Below are 6,000 nucleotides of genomic sequence, written 5' to 3'. Positions count from 1 at the left end.
TGTGTGTGTTCAGTTGCTCAGTTGTATCCAACTCTTTGGGGCCCCATGGACTGTACCTGCCAGGACCCCTGTCCACGGAATTTTCCAGATGAGAATACTGGAGCGGGTTGCCATTTCCTACTCCAGGGGATCTTTCAGACCCAGGGATCCTACCTGAGTCTCCTGCATTGGCAGGTGGGTTCTTTACCACTAGCGCCACCTGGGAAGCTTTATATGACCAAGCATTTCTACTCCTAGACAATTTTACCCAAGAGAAATGAAAACGTGCTCACACAGTGGCCTGTACTCAAATATTCCACACATGTATTCCTAGTAGCCACACGTAGAAACAACCCAACTATTCAATAACTGGTATACAGATGAAAGAAAAGCAAAAGAGTATACCTGTACAAAGGAATACTAGATTGGTAATAATAATAAAGAAACTACTAATGCATGCAACAGCAAGGATGTGTCACAACTGTGCAAAAACTGTGAGAAACCAGACACAGAAGGCTACATATTATATGATTTCATGTCAATGGATTTCTGGAAAAGGCACAACTATTCACACAGAAATGTATCTGTGGTTGCCAGGGTATAGGAGTGGAAGAAGGAGTCTGATGGCAAATACCCCAAGGGAGCATTTTTGAACAATGGGCCATTTTCTACATTTTTATTGTGGTAGCTTTTACACCACTGTATACATTTGTCAAAACTCTACAAACTGTAATGCTTTAAAGTGTTGGCTTTTATTGTACACAAATTATACCTCAACACTTTTTTTGAAAGGAAAAGGAACATTTAAGTATTTAAATATTGGTTATTGTATCCATCTAGACCATGAGCTCAAAAACATAAAAATCGTATTTTGGAATTCTTCCCAGACCTGGACAACTTCTAGGATTTCCCATGACAGTTTCGTACTCTTATGACAGAACACACAAACTTGGTCTTAACCATGTTTACGAATCTCTCTCCCTCACCTCAAATCCAAATTCTTGCTGAGTTCTGTCCATCTTCGTAAACGCCTAATGTGTCTACTTTTACCCACGTCCACCACATCTGCTCTGGTCCAAAGCCTCGCTCCATTTAATTCTCAACGCCCCTTCTAACTGGTCTCTTACATCCACTCAGGGTGTCTGTCTCCCTCTTCCCACCCTCTCCCTCCTTCTCTTACAGTTGCAGAACTTTCTGTGTCTTTCTAGATAATGCTACCCTCCTACACAAGGACTTGAAGGCATGGTCTAGCCCCTGTCCACCTTGCTAGCAACAACGAAAGTAGAGCTTCCTTTTCTTGTCTCTCTTATCAGGCTTCCTTCACACCATCCAATTTCCTAAGCTTCTCCACTTAGATTGTCCCCAATTTCTGAAGCCTCCTGCTTAGAAAACTCCTTCAAGCTAGGCTTCAATAGTACTTGAACCAAGAACTTCCAGATATAGAGCTTAGGTTTCAAGGAGGCAGAGGAACCAAAGGTCAAATTACCAACATTCGTTAGATCACGGAGAAAGCAAGGGGAATTCGAGAAAAACATCGGCTTCTGCGTCATTGACTACGCTAAGACCTCTGACTGCATGGATCACAACAAACTGTAGAAAATTCTGAAACAGAGCGGAGTACCAGACTACTCGACCTGTCTCCTGAGAAACCTGTATGCAGGACAAGAAGCAAGTTAGAATCAAAGATGGAAGAGGTGACTGCTTCAAAACTGGAAAAGGAGTATGACATGGCTGTGTGTTATCAGGTAACAATGGCCTCATAATATGAGACAAAGGAATTAACTTCCTTGGGACATCCCAGCTCGTGCTAGAGGTGAAGAAGCTGCCTGTCAATGCATGAGAGACTCAGGTTCAATCCCTGGGTCAGAAAGATCCCCTGGAGGAGGCCCTGGCCACCCACTCCAGTATTCTTACCTGGAGAATCCCAGAGACAGAAGAGCCTTGCGGGCTATGGTGCATAGGATCCTAAAGAGTCAGACATGATGGAAGTGACTTAGCATGCACATGCATGAACTTACTTAATAGATATAAAGATATTCATCCTCATTACTTTTTGAGTGAATTTGCTCATCAGTATTTTTCAAGAAATGTGCTTATTTTACGTAAGTATCAATTTTGGGGAGAACATTTTTCTGCTGTCCTTTTATAAACATCTTTATTGAAATAGAATTGATATACAGCAAATTGTATATATTTAATGTGTACAATTTGATGAGTTTGGACATATGCAAACAATGATACTATTATCACCACAATCAAAGTAATAGACATACCCAACATCTCCTAAACTTTCCGTGTGTCCCTTTAGTTTTGCTTTATGTTAGACTGTGTGTGTGTGTGTAGTGAGAACACAATATTCGATTAACTCTCAGCAAATGTTGGGGCTACCCAGGAGGCTCAGTGGTAAAGTATTCACCTGCCAGTGCAGGAGATGCAGGAAATGGGGATTTGATCCCTGGATCGGCAAGATCCCCTGGAGGAGGAAATGGCAACCCATTCCAGTATTCTTGCCTGGAGAATGCCATGGACAGAGGAGCCTGGTAGTCATGACTCAGGAGAATTGGCACACACTTGGCATGCATGCATAAGCACTTATAAGGTGCCATTTCACTTCATCTTCACTAGGACCCTTGAAGAAAACCCTTTCACCCCTGCAGGACGCTGAGACCAGATGCTCCTCTCGGAGACCCAATCCTTTTCCTTCCAGCCCCACAAGAACTGCCCCGGGCTCCTGGTCAGAGTCTGAATTTTATCTGGATCCTGAACAGATTTTTCAGTTCGGTCCTCACAGGGACTTTATGACAGACCTTGTGTGTGGGCAGGAGATAGGTGTACTGCAGAATGCAGGGAGCAGGCAGGGTCTTGAGGGAATCTTCTGAGGTAGCGTGGGTGCTTGGTGAGAGGACACAAATGGGGTGAGGCCCTGTGAGTAGAGCTGGGGGAGGGGCTAAAGAGGCCCCTGAGGCCTATTGAAAGGGGAGGGGAGGGGTGGGAATTTGGGGAGAAAGAGGAATTGAGGCAGCTGTCCCCAGGAGACGGACTCTGGAAAATGACAGAGGTGATTAAAGGGATGTAAGGAAGTTGTCATAGGCACCGTGACGGGAAACCGTCTCCTCTCTCCAGAATTCAGTAGTTCAGAGTGGGTGCTGCGATAGAGAGGACCAGGTCCCTGGAGCTTCTTCTGTGGATCTGGCATTCACTTGGAACCTCCCATGGGGCAGGATACAAAGTTACCATGACTAGAGTTGACCAGGGTGGGGTTAGGGCCATTCTCAGGACCCAGACATGGGAAATCAATTTCTGAACCCCTCAGCTCTAAGGCACACCACACCCCTGGAATGAACCTGCCTTCCTCAGGGTGACATGCTGGTGACTGTGGGCTGCAGGAATTGCAAGTCTGGAGGCCTCTCTCCCTTGGGGTTGACTGAACAGAGACTCAGTGCAAATGCCCACGCAGTAGCCCAGAGGCAAAGATGTGGGGCTCTGTGTCCCAGGGTGCAGACTGTAGGCTCTGGGGGAGGGGTGTGAAGCCACTGAGGTAAATGGGAGCTATTAGCTAGAGTAGTGTCCACTTAAAGAAACACATACAACAGAAGAGTTGTGAGTTTAGGTTGGATTTGGGGTCTCCTGGGGACTATATCCCGGGACACAGCTCCTCCGTTAGCTCTGAGAACACTGCTCTGAGGAGGTAGCAGTGAAGGCAATATGAGTTTTGCCTAGGAAATACATGAAGTCTAGCATGAATACTGGCAAAAGATTACTGTGAAACACAGAGATCAGACATTGCAAGTTAATCATTTCCATGCTTTTGTGTATGTGGGAAGTTGCCAGAATCTGGGGTCACTGAACCTTTTCCTGAGGAAGCTGTGTGACTAAATAAGGGCCAGTTTGTCCAAAGCACAGTGTGCCTCTTCCTGTTTGTCACCCAGAATTCCTTCAGATTGCAGTGTCATTCAGGAACCACAGAGGTTACAAGTTAACCCTGTAGAACTGGCTGTGAGCAATGCTGTTTCTCTTAGGGATCCTAATTCATCCAAGGCCACAGTTGGAATTTCTGAGCTGGAGTGCATCTGTGTTCTCAGGTGTGACCTATTAGAGCTGTTCGGGGTTGGTGTCCAGGATGAGCAGTCTGAACTGTTTGCAGATCTCTGTCCCAGAGCATGAAATCTCAGAACGATTTGGGGGGCCTTTGTCCAGAGGGTTGGGCCTCTCAGCTGTTCATGTATCTGCATATGAGAATAGTTTTAAGAGGAAGACTGGAGGGTCCCCACTGGCACGGGTCTTAGAAGTAGGCCTGTGATGTCACATTTGCTAAGATTTCTACCATGCCTCTGCACAGAGATAAAAGCTTGGGGCCCCATCCTCAGAGAGGGTAATAATGTGCAGTTCACAATAGCCCAGGTAATAATCCTCTTAAGAACAATTCTTGCTGATATGACTACCACCCTTGATAGGGGCCCTGTGACAGAAACTGTGTACACACACTCCCTTGGTCCATCTGCCCAACCCACAACAAGGAGGGCACCGATAGCAGACGGCCGCCCAAGGCCCTGTGCAAATGGAAGGTCTCAGGTCATGAGGAGGGCGGGAATTGGATGTAAGCTCGGGCTCCTTGGAGGAGGCAGGGAAGAATCAGCACGACCCTGGCCAGGTAGTGGGGGAGGGGGGTGTTTGCACAGGGCCACAAGGACCCTATGACTGACTCACTGTCAGGATATGTCTCTGTGTCTCCCCATCACACACCCAGCTTCTTCCCTGATGTGTGGAATGTAATCTTCACATTCACTGGGGACATGGTGGGGGAAGGTACAGAGGTGAGCCTCCAAGCAGCTGGGGAGAAATCTCACATTCACCAATTTGCATGAGGCTCCACCACAAATGCAGAGATCCCTGCCTCTCTTTCCCCCATTAAAGCAGTCATTGGCAGTGAGATCAGCAGGAGGGCAGTCTGGGCAGGATAGGTTGTGAGGGACCCTGCGTACAGCATGTGCCTCCCCAGGGATGGAGCGTGTCCTTGTCTTGATGGGCAGAGGCCCCTGATGTGGATGAAGGGAGCATGATTAAGGCCCAAGCCATGGGCAACTGAGTCATTCCCTAGAGGGGAGGGCTTCTTTTCTCCTATAGAGAAAGTATACTCTACATCATCCAGTAGCAGGGCTTGGGCTAACTAAGTGAGGACAGTTTAGTGCCAGAAGTAGTCTCTCCATCCCTGTCTAATGCTCTATCTTTGTCTTTCTCCCTGCCATCTCTGTGCCTCTTATATCATCTCTCTTTGCCTTTGCAAGACTCAGTGTGGCCTCACTCACACCAAGAGGGTCTTTGCCCTGTCTCTCCTGAGGGTATCATCAGTTGACAAGAATGTTCACTGGGAGCAGGAGGAGGCATTCCCCTTGAGTGTAGGGGATTCCAGGAAAGGCATGCTCAGCTGCAGAAGGGGTGGGGAAGGGTTTTTCTTCAAATCAACCAAGAGCTCCTCAACAATCATGTGCGATCTGGGCCTCGGAAAGAAGCCTGGGGACTTCTCTGACAAGAACCCTCCTGTGGTTCAAGTCAAAATCCTCCCAGTGGCCAGAAGGCCCAAGGGACCTGGCCTTCATCACTTCTGTCACCCAATCTCCTCGCTCTCCCTCCATCATGCTGTGCCTGTCACATTGCCCTCCTCACTGTTTTCATACACACTACACAGGGTTCTACTCCCCAGCTTTTCCACTGGCCTTACCTCTGTCTAGGATACTTTTCTCCCAGATAGGCATATCTCCTCTAGGCTGTTGCTCAAATGTCACAATCTTAGAACTTCCCTGACCACTCTTTCTAAATATCACCCCTTCTCTCTATTTCACTATCCCTATTTAATGTTAATCATGGCAGTTACAAACACCTGATACATTACTTGTATTTGGGGACCACAGGATCCCAACAGAATGTAAGCTCCACGAGGAAAGGTTGATTTTCTCTTTCTTAACACACAGAGTTGTGCTTGACACATGCTTTGGAGAGAATGAATGAATGATGGAATGAATA

At 47.0% G+C, this 6,000-nt stretch overlaps 1 protein-coding gene across 1 annotated transcript in view; it reads right to left on the bottom strand.

Annotated features, from left to right (window-relative positions):
• The window catches only part of LOC100297099 (P antigen family member 3), a 418,811-nt gene that overhangs the window by 104,848 nt on the left and 307,963 nt on the right, over nucleotides 1-6,000 (bottom strand). The window lies entirely within an intron of this gene.

Source organism: Bos taurus, chromosome X, assembly GCF_002263795.3.
Source record: "Bos taurus isolate L1 Dominette 01449 registration number 42190680 breed Hereford chromosome X, ARS-UCD2.0, whole genome shotgun sequence".
Lineage (NCBI taxonomy): Eukaryota > Metazoa > Chordata > Mammalia > Artiodactyla > Bovidae > Bos > Bos taurus.
The sequence above is the reverse complement of the archived record's forward strand: the minus strand, read 5'-3'. Positions and strand labels throughout refer to the sequence as shown.